The sequence below is a fragment of the Rana temporaria genome, chromosome 3 (genome assembly GCF_905171775.1).
Source record: "Rana temporaria chromosome 3, aRanTem1.1, whole genome shotgun sequence".
Taxonomy (NCBI): domain Eukaryota; kingdom Metazoa; phylum Chordata; class Amphibia; order Anura; family Ranidae; genus Rana; species Rana temporaria.
In genome coordinates, this window is record NC_053491.1 from 103,531,203 (window position 1) to 103,548,514 (window position 17,312).

Consider the following 17,312-nt stretch of genomic DNA (forward strand, 5'->3'; position numbering starts at 1 on the left):
GAGAGCAGTGAATTCTTCCTTCTGTTCTTTCTATGCTACAGAGGCGTTTGAATATGAAGTATGTCATTAAGTCATGATAAGGAGTGGATACTGTGACACACTGTGCTCACTACGGGAGCATTGTACTGGCAATGCTGATGTTGTCTCAGGTGTGTGGGCGTCCGGAAGTCTTATTGTAATCCAGGTGATCTCTGTGATTCTTTACTCTGAGACATCTCTGACCTGTCTCCACAGACTACAGAATAATGGATTTTTTAGGAGGCGGTTGAATGATGCAATTTATGACATTACATGGCATTGTTGAATAGGAAAAATAAATTGAAAATAGAATGCGTATTTTACCTCTGTTTACCTTATGTTAACAAGATCAGGATATTTTTTTAAAGCTGATGCTAAAAGCAGAACTAAACTGTATCTGAGCACCACAAATCGAAAACACTATTTAATTCATTTTTAATGCTCAAAGCAAACTCATCCATCCCCATGCTTTATTTTGTTGATTGGTCACATTGAACCCCCCCCCCCCCCTACCATTTCCAGCAGTGGCCATCTTGAGTAAGGGCAGGTGATTCATATATTATTTACTTCCTGGAATCCATCTGCCCTTAGATCATACATGCAGGCTGGAAAGTCACGTGTTTTTGAGCGGGAAGCAGGTGTTTTTTGAGCGGGAATATCACGCGTACTGCATGACTCATACACGTGCAGTGAGGGGTATATAAACCCCCGGCAAAGGCAGGTATCAGGTCACTTTTACCTTATAGGTTGAAGAGCTCCCTATCCCTCCCACCCTGTCGCAGCACCTTGTATGTGGTTTGTCACCCTTGAATCAAGGGGGGACTTTGTTGAATATTTTATTTATGGTACTCGCTCGAGTCCTAAGACTGAGTGAGATTTGGAAAGTTTTAAATATTTATTTATTGATGGAATTTAATAAAGATAAAATTTAAATTTATATTACAATGTTTGTATTATATATATTTATACCAATAAAGGTGCCGCGTCCATTTTATCACCATCTTTGATGGTCTTGGTTTGGTCTTATTATTTATTAGGTAAGAATTGGTATAGTCTACATTCCCATGTATCAGGCATGTTAGCCATTTAAAACATGGTTCTGTGAATGAATCTCTAAAACAGAAGTACAAGCAAAGTTAAAGGGTCTATGTAGAACAACCCTTACACTGTTTTCTACCAATTCTTTCTTGCAAAGCTTGGCTTGACTTGGAGCACTTGATAGCACCAAATATTGTGAAGTTTTGTACTTGAAAATGTATTAGAGATGAGAATAATAAAAGCTGTGCTAATGTGAAACTGTACTATATCTCACTGTACTGCACTTAACGGGGTTGTAAAGGAAAAAAAAAAAATTCATTATAAGCATCCTTTACCTGCAGACATTCCTCTTTTTTCACTTCCTCATTGTTCGTTTTTGCTCAGAAGTTGCTCTATTTCTTCTCTGTTCTGTTCACTTCCTGCTTGTCTGATTATTACTCACCACCGTGAAGGGAGGCTTTACTGCGGTGGTCAGTAACGTGCTCGCCCCCTCTTACTACATCTGTGCGGCAGGACGCTCTCTACGTGTTAGAGACTTCAAGGAGGTGTGAATTACTGGGCGTGCCGCAATGCATACTGGGAAATGTAGTTCTTACATAAACGAGCGCCGCAAACCAGGAAGTGAATGAGAGAACAGAAACTATACCGCTGGAGGTGACATAGATGAAGGAATTTAATAGGTATTTACACGTTTTTTAACAGAATCATTACACTATTCTGTCTGTCTACCTTGCAGACATTGGGGCAGATCCACGTACCTCCGCGCATCTTTCCGCCGGGCGCAGCGTATCTAAGATACACTACGCCGCCGTAACTTTTTTTTTTCCGAATCCTCAAAGAATTTGCGCCGTAAGTTACGGCGGCGTAGTGTATCTTTGACGGCGTAAGGGCGCGGGATTCAAATGGATGTAATGGGGGCGTGTTTTATGTAAATACGTCGTGACCCGACGTAAACAACGTTTTTTTTTAACGGCGCATGCGCCGTCCGTGGGGGTATCCCAGTGCGCATGCTCGAAATTAAACCGGAACAAGCCAATGTTTAAGACGGTGACGTCATTCTACACAAATCCCTATTCGCGAACGACTTACGCAAACGACGTAAAAAATTAAAAATGCGAGGGGGGAACGATGGCCATACTTAACATTGAGTACGCCTCATAATAGCGCCGGCCGGACGTACTTTCATGGATCGCCGTAACAAGCTAATTTGCATACTCGACACGGAATTCGACGGAAACGCCACCTAGCGGCCGCCAAAAAATTTCACCTAAGATCCGACGGCGTACTAAGACGTACGCCTGTCGGATCGATCCGAGATGCCGTCGTATCTTGTTTTGTAGATACAAAAGAAAGATACGACGCGCAAAATTTGAAATTACGCATCGTATCAAGAGATACGCCGGCGTAATTCTTTCGTGGATCTGGCCCATTAATTTTAGGCAAATTTTTTTTTTCCTTTACAACTCCTTTAAAAAATGCTGAGAAATTTCTCACATCTACCAACACTTTAGTCAACACCTTATTTTAGCACCAAGACCTTCATTTGGAACATATAAGAAAAAATACTGCAAAATGTAATTTGTTGTGCTTTTTCAGAAAATAACTTTAAAAATGTAATCAAATATTAAATCCGCGCTGATGATTATAAATTAGTTCCAGCTGTTAGCCATGCCCCTATAGACTTTTACTGGGGCACCAGAATGACCCGGAGTTCCTACTTCCTGTTTATAGACCTGTGAGGTGTCCTTGCTTCGGTTAGCAAAGCCAGGTTCACAGCTGAACTCCAGGAAAACAGACAGATATGATGTATGTTAACTGTATTACTTCCAAAGGCACGCATTATTCTTTTCTGACAGTCCTATCATTCACACACCTCTGCCGTACTATATTGCCAAGGGAATCACTTCAGAATTTGCTGGATCAGGTGCACAGCTTCCAGGGTGAACTGGCTTCTCTTAAGACAGAAGTAGGGATACTGATTCTGCTTTTCGAGATTAGCCTTGGAGATGGAGAGAGGGTACTGGAAGCTGAAAAGCTGAACCAGGAATTAGGGCTATCTCTCGGTCTGGTTATGAAGTGCAGCAGAGGTTTGGGAATCATACAAGTTGCTGAGATCACAAATCCCTTGGGAAAAAAAACAGTTCATGTAATATATATATATATATATATATATATATATATAATATATATATATAGATAGATCTATATATAAATATATATAAATATATATATATCTATCTATATATATATTAGTGCTGTCAAACGATTAACATTTTTAATCGCGATTAATCGCATTAATGTCATAGTTAACTCACGATTAATCGCTCTAATTTATGACGAATTTCCCCACAAATATCGCACAATTCTGCAAGTGATTATAATTTATTATCGCTGTTTTCTAGCTGATCTAAAACCATTTTTGACATAAAGGGACACTTTTGGACAATCTACAGTTTTTCAGGCAGAAAGAATAGTTTTTATTTTATAAAAGTACATGTAGGACACTGGGCAGACCACTAGGGACAAGGGGGGTGTGTATTTTTTACATACAGTACTGTAATCTATAAGATTACAGTATACTGTGTGTATTGTGTTTGTTTACTTTTTTAAATTTGGCGTCGTAACGTCGCAGGGAACGGAGCTCGGCGGCACACAGGCACTGTGAATTGAGCGAGGAGGACCCGCCGAGCAAGGAGGACCCGCCAAGCAAGGAGGACCCGCCAAGCAAGGATGACCCGCCAAGCAAGGAGGACCCGCTCGATCACACAGCGGGGTGGCATCGCTGGATCCAGGGACAAGGTGAGTAACTTGCCTGTGAATCCAGCGAGAAGGTAAGCCGCGCCGCGCCGCTGCACACTCTGCATGTCCACCCCGAGGGCTCCTGCGTTAATTGCGCGATAAAAATATTGACGGCGTTAACATGGGTTTGCGTTAACGCCGTTAATATCGCGTTTAACGCACAGCCCTACTAATATATATATATATATATATATATATATATATATATATATATATACACATATATATATATATATATATATATATATATATACACACAGCGGATAAAATAAGTATTGAATTTGTCACCATTTTTCTAGGTAAATCTATTTCTAAAGGTGCTACTGACATGAAATGTTCACCATATCAAATACATTCAGAAATTAAGTAATATGTAATAAAATGAAATGCCACTGGGAAAAGTATTGAACACATGACGGAAGGGAGGTGCAAAAAAGGCACGGAAAGCCAAGACACCAGCTGAAATCTATCAGTAATTAGAAAGTAATCCAGCCCCTTATTGTTGCAAAACATACTGATGGCATTGGTTACAGAAAGTTACAGGAGGATTTCTAAACTTCTGAATGTTCCAGTGAGTACTGTTGGGGCCATAATTCGGAAATGGAAAGAACATAATTTCACCATAAACTGGCCAGGACCAGGTGCTCCTTCCTAAGATTTCTGACCGAGGAGTGAAAAGAGTAATGCACTCAACTGCCATGGCCTTTATACACGCTTACCACGCAAGACTCCATTGCTGAAGAAAAAGCATGTTGAAGCTCAATTAAAGTTTGCTGCACAACATTTAGACAAGCCTGTGGAATACTAAAGTAATTTAGTCTGATCAGATGAGACCAAAATTGAACTCTGGATGCCATAATACACACCATGTTTGGAGGTTAAATGGCACTGCACATCACCCCCCCAAAAAAAACCATTCCAACAGTGAAGATTGGAGGTGGGAACACAATGGTGTGGGGATGTTTTTCAGCATACGGTACTGGCAAACTTCATATCATTAAAGGAAGGATAAATAGAAAAATGTATCAAGATATTGATGATAATCTGCTGCCATCGACCAGGATGAAGGAGGATGGACATTTCAGCAAGACAATGATCCCAAACACAAAGCCAAGGAAACACTCAATTGGTTTCAAAGAAAGAAAATAAAGTTGCTAGAATGGCCCAGCCAATCATCTGACATGAATCCAATAGAAAATCTATGGAAAGAACTAAAGATCAGAGTTTATAGAAGAGTCCCACAGAACCTACAAGATTTGAAAACTGTTTGGGCCAGATTCAGTAAGAGTTAGGCCGGCGTATCAGTAGATACGCCGACCTAACTCGGAATGTGCGCTGTCCTAAGTTTATGTGTATTCTCAAACAGAGATACACTTAAACCTATCTAAGATACGACGGCTATCTTAGGGTGCAATATTTAGGCTGACCGCTAGGTGGCGCTTCCATTGCGGTCGGCGTAGAATATGTAAAGCACTAGATACGCCTATTCACGAACGTACGCCCGGCCGACGCTGTACAGATACGCCGTTTACGTAACGCATTATCAGGCCTAAAGTTATTCCATCAAATAGCTGGAATAGTAATGTTAAGTATGGCCGTTGTTCCCGCGTCGAAATTCGAATATTTTACGTCGTTTGCGTAAGTCGTCCGTGAATAGGGATTTACGTCATTTACGCCCACGTCGAAACCAATAGGCCCGTGGGGCATACGTTGCCGCAATGCACACTGGGATATGTAGGCGGACGGCGCATGCACAGTTCCAAAAAAAAACTCAATCACGTCAGGTCAAACAAAATTAACATTAAACACGCCCCCTCAGCCTATTTTGAATTAGGCGCCCTTACGCCCGCCCGCTTTAGGCTACGCCGCCGTAACTTAGCAGGCAAGTACTATGTGAATCATGTACTTGCCTCGCTAACTTGCGGCGTAGTGTAAACACGATACACTACGCCGCCGCAAAGTTAGGGCGGGCTATGTGAATCTAGCCCCATGTGTGGAAGAATGGGCCAAAATCACACCTGAGCAATGCATGCGACTAGTTTCTCCATACAGGAGGCATTTTGAAGCTTTCATTACCTACAAAGGATTTTGTATGAAGTATTAAATACATTTCAGTTAGTGTGTTCAATACTTTTTACCTGTGCCATTCCATTTTTTTACACATAACCTAACCTGAACTTATTTGTTTTGGTTTCTTTATATGCATGGATTGCATGGGTTGTTACCAAGATGTCATGGAAATGTCAAGTTAATAGCACCTATAGGAATAGATTTACCTCGAAAGATGGTGATGTGTTCAGAACTTATTTTATCTGCTGTATATGCATGTCATCTCTGTATTTAGCTGTTTGCCTGGAGTGTGACTTTAAGAAAATTCTTTGCTTTGCTTCCTAAATCAGTTTTTTGTTTGTTGGACTTTTCATTGTTCTTCACCAAATGATACAGTATAAGCGTATGATCTCTTAATGTCACAGTTTGCCTCTTAATGCAGCATAAATACACCGTGCACATGGCAAAATGCAATTACACCCCTAACTTGACACTGATATACTACTCATTCTTTGTTATCATGCTGTAGAGTTGATTTTCACAGTCCAAAATGGTCGGCAGGTGGGAGGATCTCAATGTGTAGGAAATTTTTTCGAAGCGTTAGGTAAAAATCCATGTCTGTAGGCCACCTTACGCATTTCAACATTACGGCCTTACTTATAGCTGGCGTTTGTCGACTATTTTGGACTTTGTGTAAACTACTTGGATGACAGGAGCCTGAGTATGAGCACCAGCACATCTATCATCCCTTGGTTGAAACCTGAGTTTTAGCGTTGTGACTTAGCTTTTGTAGCACTCTTTTGTTGTTGTTGTTTTGCTTTTGCTGGAAAACATGCAGATACAAAGGATTATAACTAGGCCAAATTATTCAGATACCAATAAACCAACCAACCATGATATCTGTGGATCACTGGAGCAAATTAAAGCACAATAACTTAGGCCTTTATGAAAAATAAAAGATCTTGCATGCAAACATTGACCCATTGGAATCAAGCGCAAGACCCTGGAACTGTAAGGAGGGGATCGGGTACCTGGTTTTGAGACAACTTTCACCTAGGCGATCCAATAGGCTGCAGTGCTGATCACTGTATTCTGACAGCAGAGGAGTCCCCGATTTCAGAATACAATACCACAGCAGCAACGAATTCTCCATCAGAGATGTACAGGTACGTACAGGGGTCACAGGGGTTGCTATTGCCTGTGTGGGCCCCTGTACACCCATATAGGAGGGCAGCGGGGGTGGCCGCATGTAGAGAAACTGATTGTTCCATGTAGCCGCTGAATGCCCGCTTCTCCACCTCTCACGCCCGCAGACATTCAGCAGCTATAGGAGGGAAATGGAGGGCATTGGTTCCTCCATATGCTGCTCCTGCTGCCTTTCTATTGCTGTCCTGTTGTTCCGGGCCCCTATGTGCCGCCCCCCCCCTCACAGCGCTGCCGGGTTTTCCCCTCCCGCCGGCTGCTGCAGGGTATCTGTCAGGTTTGTTTTGTTTTTATTCATAGCGGGGGCATGCCTCAGTTTATGAATGAACGGAAAGCTTTGTACAGTGCTATTCCTGTTTTTTCTGTGCAGCTGAGGCCGTAGAGAAAGGAACTGATGAATCTGTCCTCAGTCCCATTCTCTGTCTCAAAAGTGAGAGAGATTTCACCAAAGCCCCCCCAATGGAGGTCCTAAAATATGTAAAATATAATAAAAAATAAAATTGTAAACATGTAAAATAAAATAGTAAAAAATAATAATAAATATAACAACAAAAGTAAAAAAGTACTGACACCAGTGGTGGAACTGCCAGGGTCACATAGGTCACACTTGCGACTGGGCTCTGGTGTTCCGCCAACGTGGGGGGACCCCATGATGGCAGGAAGGTGGCCCGCTGCAGGACAGTAATTAAGGGCCCCATGATGTGAGTAAAGGGCCCTGGGATCAGTGGGAAGGGCTCCGGTCTGGGGCCAGGTGGGCCCTTCATTGTTTCTTGCAGGGGGCCCTGAAGGTTCTAGTTACGCCTCTGTTCTCCATCCACCTTGCTTGTAGATGGAGGCCCCCTGGATGATTGAAAAAAATGAATAAACTATGGGCAACCAAACAAATTCCTAAACAAGAAATCACCCCTGCAGGCTATTGTATTCAGAAAGCTACCTGTCTGCATACAGGAACAGCGACTCCATCTGATTGAATGCAGTCACTTCTCAGCTGATAATTTTTACACTATGGTCAAGTTGAAGAATCAAACTCAGGCAAAGTAGGTAAATCTACAAAAAAAGGGGGGGGCAAACATAAACCTGCAAAACCAAGTAAAGCCGCACAATTAAAAAAATGTGTGATAAATGAGATTTGTACATGAGCCCAGATATTACCAGCTTTTTTATTTAGGATCACTCTGGAATTCTACCCATTGTCATACACAACATAAAGAGCAGCACACTATAGCCAATGTTGAACTCATGACTGATGCTGGTGAAAACAACAAGAACACTCACCCCATGACCCATGATGTTTTTACCTTGCTGGCTAAATTAGCAAGGTTTTACATCTTCAGCGTCTCTGGTGAATAATTTGCAGCATTTTTACTATAAAGGGAACAACACCATAGGTGCAGGTAAATGCTCTCTTTAGCGATCCATTTGCTGGAAAGTTGCCAGCAGCAATATAATCGCTAATGTGATATGGCCCCTAAGGACACCCTTAAATGCTAACTGCCATTTTCCAGTGCAGTATTGAATTTGATTGGCTGCTAAGGGGAATCACTAATTATCTTAGTTTGCCTCCTACCATCCTTTGACAAACGAGGCCTACATAGCAGCAGTTGCCTCCAGACATATCCAGGAAGCCTTCTTTTGTTTCTGCTCAATAAATAACCTCCAGTATGTGATTCATATCAGAATAATTGGCTTTACTTTGAATGGAAGTCAGTTGGAAATTTTTCTTTATTTTAATTAGAGTAGATCAATAAATTGAACCAAACTTTCTGTGATAAATAGAAGAATAAAGTATTTTAAGAATATTCAATGAATTTCAATGGAGCAAGTCTTTGTGACACAGACTCTGCAAATTATATATTGGTGATTGCTTAGGGTTGAAAGTAAGGTGGTGACATTATCTTTACAAAATAGTGGGTGGGATTCAGGTTATAAAGCTATTGTTATGCTATTTAAATTTAGACCTGAGAAAAGTGAACTCTATTCTACATTTTGAAGTGTGAAAACATTTCCCCCCTCCTTTATGAAGATGTAATGAGAGGGACTAAACATGTATAGATGTCGGTGGTGCCAGCCTACCAGATTGAAATTTACTGACACAAAAAAATTACTGGCACAAGTTTTTACTGGTATTTCCAAAAATTTTAAGTGCAAATTTCAATATCTACACTACAAACAAGTACAATATGCAATTAACAATGTGGTTTAAGACCTTCCCACTCGGCCTATAGCAGGATCACAGCTGGGCGTGGCTTTCCCATCCTGACTTGATGTCATATGATGTTCTGCCCGTGTGGCTCTTTTTAATAAAAAAAACAAACAAACAAATACAAAATAAAAAAGTTGTACTGTCACCAGTCAGTGTTCCTGATCTCCGCCACACCAGTTATGATGACGCTGTACTGCATTGGTGACAGTGCGTAAAAAAAAAAAAAAAACAATTGTGAATTTTTTTTAAAAACATTTCTTAATTTTCCCCAAAATTATGACAAAAAATTACAACTTCAAAAAAACTCACCATGCCTCTTACTAAATACCTTGGACTGTCTACTTTGCAAAAAGGGGTCATTTGGGGGTATTTGTACTGTCCTAGCATAGGCCGTCAGTACATCAGGATTGATCAGTTTTCAGATATATACCATAGTTTGTGGACTCAATAACTTTCCTACAGACTAAATAATATACACTGATTTGGGTTATTTTCACCAAATAAATGTATCAGAATAAATTTGGGGCTAAATTGATGAAAAACAATTATTTACTGTATTTGCTAAATTTTGTAATGGAAACAAAGAAATTTTTTTAGCAACAAATAAAAAAAAACAATGGTGATTAAATACCACTAAAAGAAAGCACTAGTTGTGTGAACAAAATTATAAAAATGTTGTTTGCGTACAGTGTTGCATGATTGTGCAATTATCATTCAAAATGCGACAGCGCTGAAAGCTGAAAATTGTCTTGGGCAGGAAGGGGGTAAATGTGCCCGATATTGAAGTGGTTAAGGTAGATATTAAGACCCGAGGGCCCCATGCCACTAGGGGGCCCCATTAGGGTTGTCAGCCTCAGTAAAACCAGGGACAGTATGTAAAAATCTGTGTTTTAAAAAAAAATCCCAAGGTTATAGCTGCCCTGCCTCTTCAGTACCTTTTCAGTCTGTGTATGTGTATTTTGTGTGTATGTATACTGTGTATATTGTGTGCTGTGTGGCCCCATAATCTATTGCCTGAGGGCCCCATAATCTTCTATTGCCCAGGGGCCCCATAATCTCCTATTGCCCGGGGGCCCCATGAGTTGTCAGACCACCCCTGGCTCTGAGAGAGAGACTCTCTCAGCTCAGAGCCCTGCAGCCACTGGAGAGCCACAGTCCAGACTCTTTCAGCCCCCTCGCCATGGCATCCTCCCCTGGTCTTCATGTACAGGAGCTAGCTGTTGGCTAGCTCAGAATGCTTAGATTGTGGGTGGGGCACAAGCTGAGAGGGGATGGAGGAGGAGCAGATTGAAGCATTCTCCTCTCCTGTTTGTATGGAGGGGTTGAGTGGGGAGGGGCTGTGCTGGCTAGGCTCTGACAGAATGTGACAGTCGCTCAGCCATAACAGATGCAGCAAGCCATGCCCATGCACACCCGGCACACCGCCTGCGCATGCTTATGGATAGATGTTCACTTTAGTATTTTATTCCAGCGAACATATGACAATTGTAGCTTTGTTAAAGGCAAAGGCCCGGATTCAGAAAGAATAGTCTAAGTTGTAGGCGGGCGTTGCGTATCTGAGATACACTACGCTGCCGTAACTTAGGGCGCAAGTTCCGTATTCAGAAAGAACTTGCGCCCTACGTTACGGCGGCGTAGTGTAAATGTGTCGGCGTAAGCCCGCCTAATTCAAATTTGGCTGGTAGTGGGCGTGTTGTATGTTAATCTATCATGACCCCACGTAATTGACGCTCTTTACGAACGGCGCATGTACGTATCCCAGTGCGCATGCTCCAAATCACGTCGCAAATAGTCAATGCATTCGACGTGAACGTAACTTACGCAAAGCCCTATTCACAAACGTTTTACACAAACGACGGAAAATTCGACGCTGTCCCGACGTACATACTTAACATTGGCTACGCCTCATAGAGCAGGGGTAACTTTACGCCGGTCCGACGCCTTACGTAAACTACGCATATAGATACGCCAGGCGCAACTACGTTCGTGAATCGACGTATCTACCTAATTTGCATATTTTACGCGTAAATCTACGGAAGTGCCACCTAGCGGCCAGCGTAAATATGCAACTAAGATACGACGGTGTAAGAGACTTACGCCGGCCGTATGTTAGTAAAATTCTGGCGTATCTTGCTTTCTGAATACAGAAAGAAGATACACCGGCGCTTCCTAGAACTTACGCAGCGTATCAATCGATACGCCAACGTAAATTCTATCTGAATCCGGGCCAAAGGCTTTAAAGACTTTAAAATTGTTCATTATTCTCAGTAAAATATTTGCGTAACTTTACTCTGTGAATTGGCTGGGTTTGCCAGCCCTGTAAGTGGGCAGTTTTTCTGAACACAACAGGTTCGTGACAAATGTGTTCAGCATGGGCAGAACAAACCTGACACTCTTCAGAAAAAGTCAAATTAACCTAACAGGAAGCATTTGTCCTGACGACTTAAATTGTTCTGTTTTCTGGGACTGGCAGGTACACAGCATGCGTAGTTCCCGAAAGGACAAATTAAAAGTGAAATCCATGCAAACCGCAAAATACACATATGGAAGTTGTGTTACCTGCCAAAGGACTTGTATTTCTGTTCACCCAGCCCTTGCATTTGCACAGACCTTCCAGGCAGTACGGCCAGGCTCCAGGCTGGTGACTGAACTGTGAAGGAGCTGCAACAGACTGATCATCTTTCTGTTCTCTTGTCTTGTCAACACATGGGCGTGTACAAAGTGCTGCTTCTCCCTCTCCCAGTTTAAATGCTTCTGAAAATGGCTAACATAATTATTATTGATTTAATACTAAATCAAATCCGATTTTAGTTTTTACAGTAGACTAGTTGCATTTAAAAATGCATTTAAAGTGGAACTCTGTGATAAGCAAATATTTCCCAGATATTTGAGACGTGTATTCTCACTTGATTCTTTTTGTGCTTTTTGTAATCCAGTTGGAAACTTTGCCTGTGTTTAGAAGCTTCCTATAATAAAGACCCGTCCTGGCTTCTCTCTCTGCTTCTGTAGGGTGACTGGTCTTGTCTCCACCCCTTCCTGTAGTCTTTTCTAGACAGCCTGCAGTGGGTGGAGCTGATGGGTCCCCCCAGAGCTTTGCTCCTCTTCACAGGCTATGTACAGCACAATGATGATGGCAATGTTCATTTAAAAAGGTAATAGATGCGCTTCCAAGTTTTTTCATGTTGCAACCAAAAAGGTAAATGTATTTTATTGGGATTTATGTGATAGACCAACACAAACTGGCACATAAATGTTTTTTTTTCTTTTTTTTTATAAATATCTGAAAAGTGTGGCATGCATTTGTATTCAGCCCCCCCCGGAGTCAATACTTTGCAGAACCACCTTTCGCTGCAATTACAGCTGCAAGTCTTTTTGGGGATGTCTCTACCAGATTTGCACATCTAGAGAGTGAAAGTTTTGCCCATTCTTCTTTGCAAAATAGCTCAAGCTCTGTCAGATTGGATGGAGAGTGGCAATTTTCAAGTTCTGCCACAGATTCTCAGGCCTCGTACACACGACCGAGTTTCTCGGCAAAAACCAGCAAGAAACTTGCTGGGTTTTTTTTTGCCGAGGAAACCGGTCGTGTGTAAATTTTTAGACAAGGAAACTGTCGAGGAACTCGTCGAGCCAAAAAGAGAGCATGTTCTCTTTTTCCTCGACGGGAATGGAGAAAATTGGCACGTCGAGTTCCTCAACAGCCTAACAAGGAACTCGACGAGCAAAACGATGTGTTTCGCCCGTCGAGTTCCTCGGTCATGTATACGAGGCCTCATATGGATTTAGATCTTTGACTGGGCTATTCTAACACATGAAAATGCTTTAATCTTAACTATTCCATCATAGGTCTGGCTGTATGTTTAGGGTCATTGTCCTGCTGGAAGGTGAACCTGCGCCCTGGTCTCAAGTCTTTTGCAGACTAACAGGTTTTCTTCTAAGATTGCCCTATTTGGCTCCATCCATCTTCCCATTAATTCTAATTAGCTTCCCTGTTCCTGCTGAAGAAAAGAATCCCTACATGATGCTGCCAACACCATGTTTCACAGTGGGTAAGGTGCGTTTAGGGTGATGTGCAGTGTTGGGTTTCCACCATACATAGCATTTTGCTTTTAGGCCAAATAGTTCAATTTTGGTCTCATCTGACCAGAGCAACTTCTTCCACATATTTTATGTGTCCCCCACATGGCTTCTCGCAAACTGCAAACGGGACTTCTTATGGCTTTCTTTCAACAATGGCTTTCTTCTTGTCACTCTTCCATAAAGGGCAGATTTGTGGAGTGCACAACTAATAGTTGTCCCGTGGACAGATTCTCCCACCTGAGCTATGGATCTCTGCAGCTCCTCCAGAGTTACCATGGGCCCCTTGGCTGCTTCTCTAATTAGCGTTGTCCTTGCCCGACTTGTCAGTTTAGGTGGACAGCCATGTCTTGGTAGGTTTGCAGTTGTGCCATATTAATTCCATTTTCAGATGATGGATTGAACAGTGCACCATGAGATGTTCAAAGATTGGGATATTTTTTTTATAACCTAACCCTGCTTTAAACTTTTCCACAACTTTATCCCTGACCTGTCTGGTGTGTTCCTTATCCTTAAAGAGGAACGGCAGTTTGCTCATATAATTTGTAATAAAAACGTCTTTGCCATTGGGAAGCTTCCCTCCAACAACTTTGCATACTATTTTTTATATATACTGTGATTTTGTACTTGCCGGCTATGCTGCAGAAATCTCTCTTCACTGAGTCTGGCTGCAATCATTTTAACTGTGGTCAGCTGAAGCTGTTCACTTCCTGGATTTACACAGACCTCCAGCTTTGCAGCTCTCATTGGCCCTCTTATGACTCATCCCCCCCTCCCTTCCTGGCAAAATCTCATGAGAGTGAGAGAGAGATCTGTGCATGATGTCATAAGCCTAGGCTTTTTTCAAGACAAGAAACAGAAAATGGGCTGTATACGTTTTTTACTGTCAGGAAAAAAATGTTTTTACTATCCAAAGTTAAAACAACAAGAACAGAAGATTTAATAGATGGAAAGATGAAAAAATGACTGAAGTTCCGCTTTAACCACTTAAGCCCCCGGACCATTTTGTTGCTAAATGCCCAGGCCAGGTTTTGCGATTCGGCACTGCGTCGCTTTAACAGACAATTGCGCGGTCGTGCGACGTGGCTCCCAAACAAAATTGGCGTCCTTTTTTCCCCACAAATAGAGCTTTCTTTTGGTGGTATTTGATCACCTCTACGGTTTTTATTTTTTGCGCTATAAACAAAAATAGAGCGACAATTTTGAAAAAAATTCAATATTTGTTACTTTTTGCTATAATAAATATCCCCCAAAAACATATATATTAAAAAAAAAATGTCCTCAGTTTAGGCCGATACGTATTCTTCTACCTATTTTTGGTAAAAAAATTGCAATAAGCGTTTATCGATTGGTTTGCGCAAAATGTATAGCGTTTACAAAATAGGGGATAGTTTTTTTGCATTTGTATTATTATTTTTTTACTACTATTGGCGGCGATCAGCGATTTTTTTCGTGACTGCGACATTATGGCGGACACTTCGGACAATTTTGACACATTTTTGGGACCATTGTCATTTTCACACCAAAAAATGCATTTAAATTGCATTGTTTATTGTGAAAATGACAGTTGCAGTTTGGGAGTTAACCACAGGGGGCTCTGTAGGAGTTAGGGTTCACCTAGTGTGTGTTTACAACTGTAGGGGGGTGTGGCTGTAGGACTGACGTCATCGATCGCGTCTCCCTATAAAAGGGATCACTCGATCGATGCAGCCGCCACAGTGAAGCACGGCGAAGCCGTGTTTACATACGGCTCTCCCCGTTCTTCAGCTCCGGGGAGCGATCGCGACGGAGCGGCTATAAACGAATAGCCGCGCCGTCGTCCCGGATCGCTCCCCGCGGGAATCCGCCCGCCGCACGCAGCGGAGGGGGTCCCGATCGGACCCCCCACCCGCTAGAAGGCAGGGACGTATATATACGCCCATCTGCCTGTACGTGCCTTTCTGTGGACGTAAATAGGCGCGCGGCGGGCGTTAAGTGGTTAATGATGCTGTTTGTTCACTAAGGTTCTCTAACAAACCTCTGAGGGATTTACAGAACAGATGTATTTATACTGAGATTAAATTACACACATGTGGACTCTATTTACTAATTAGGTGACTTCTGAAAGAAATCGGTTCCTCTAGATTTTAGTTGGGGGTATCAGAGTAAAGGGGGCTAAATACAAATAGTATATGTATAAATGTGTGTTAGGGACCTTAGATTGTAAGCTCCTTGAGGGTAGGGACTGATGTGAATGTATAATGTAAAGCGCTGCGTAAATTGACGGCGCTATATAAGTACCTGAAATAAATAAATAAATAAATGCACACCACACGTTTTTTTTGATTTTTTTTTTTGTAAAAAAAATGAAAACAATTTATAATTTTCCTTCCACTTCATAATTATGTGCCACTTTGTGTTGGTCTATCACATAAAATCCCAATAAAATACATTTATGTTTTTGGTTGTAACATGACAAAATGTGGAACATTTATTTCAAGGGGTATGAATACTTTTTCAAGTCACTGTATAGTCCACATATAGTGGATTTATATTTTTTGTGGCTAATGAGGAATATAGTTAAATGAAAGTTGTTCAGCTTTAATATTTTTTTATAAAAACATAGCTTTAGGGACATGTCAGGCCTCGTACACATGACCGAGTTTCTCGGCAAAAACCAGCAAGAAACTTGCTGGGGTTTTTTTTTTTGCCGAGGAAACCGGTCGTGTGTACATTTTTCGCCGAGGAAACTGTCGAGGAGCCAAAAGGAGAGCATGTCTTCTTTTTCCTCGACGGGAATGGAGAAACTTGCCTTGTCGAGTTCCTCGACAGCCTAACAAGGAATTCGACGAGGAAAACGATGTGTTTCGCCCGTCGAGTTCCTCGGTCGTGTGTACGAGGCTTTACAGGTGTATCAGAAGTTTTTTGCATATTAACCTTTAGGCCCGGTTCACATTACTACATCTTCAAAATTGTGCGAAAAATCTACCAGATTTTGCTGCCAGGATCTTGCCGTAAATATGCAGCGATTTTGCCGCGATTCGCGGCCCGCGATATCAGGGAATGCCAGTTTATAGAGCTGAATTCGCATCGCACATGAATCAAACTCGCACAGGACCCTTTTTTAACGCAGCTTATTTTCGCAACGCATTGATATGAACGGCACTCATGGAAAACTAGGTTAGTAAAATGACTTGCAAATTTGAGCAATCGCAGCGGATCAAATTCGCAATAGAATTCGCAGCAGTGTGAACCGGGCCTAAAGGTTCAAAGAAATAATAGATGCACATATTTTTAAAGGTAAATTTATTTTTTGTTTTTTTTTACTGGACCCTGCAGAGCATATGGTCGCAATCTTTCTCAAGCCTGGATCGGCTCTGTGATGTCAGCCAACGGCGGGCTTCAGGTGCCGGCTGAAAATAGGTTACAGGAGTGCAAAATGAACTGCACTCCTGTGATCCAGAGGAGAAATACAGCAAAAAAGCTTTGGCTGTACTTCTTCTTTAAAGAAATACAAAGGTTCATTGAGGAATCTCTAAACATTTTAATGAAGTTATATAAATTACTTTCGTAGAAAGCATGTACTGTATTTAAGCAAGTACAGTATTCAGACTGCTGCATCTAATTAATGGCTGCCTAAAGCTACAATGGAGATAGCTAAGAGCCATTTATAGATCTATTTATACATCTAGTCAAGAGTTCTTGTAGCTTAAAGTAATTGTAAAAGTTCACATTTTGATTATTTAAAAAAAAAAAAAAGCTTACCTGCTCTGACTACTGACCCTATTTGTGCATCCATTGTCATGTGGGTGGCAAAAATGACTCAGAGACTTTAGACTTTGGTGCTAGGGGTGATGATTTGTCCCAGAATGGGCGGCGGTGTCCATGTTGGTGCGGGAGATCTCTTGCGGTTGGCATGAAACAGGAGAAGTTCTCTTTTTGAGCTGTT

At 41.7% G+C, this 17,312-nt stretch overlaps 1 protein-coding gene across 5 annotated transcripts in view; it reads left to right on the plus strand.

Moving 5' to 3' along the window:
* SHANK3 (SH3 and multiple ankyrin repeat domains 3) overlaps positions 1 to 17,312 on the plus strand; it is a 375,382-nt gene that overhangs the window by 75,741 nt on the left and 282,329 nt on the right. The window lies entirely within an intron of this gene.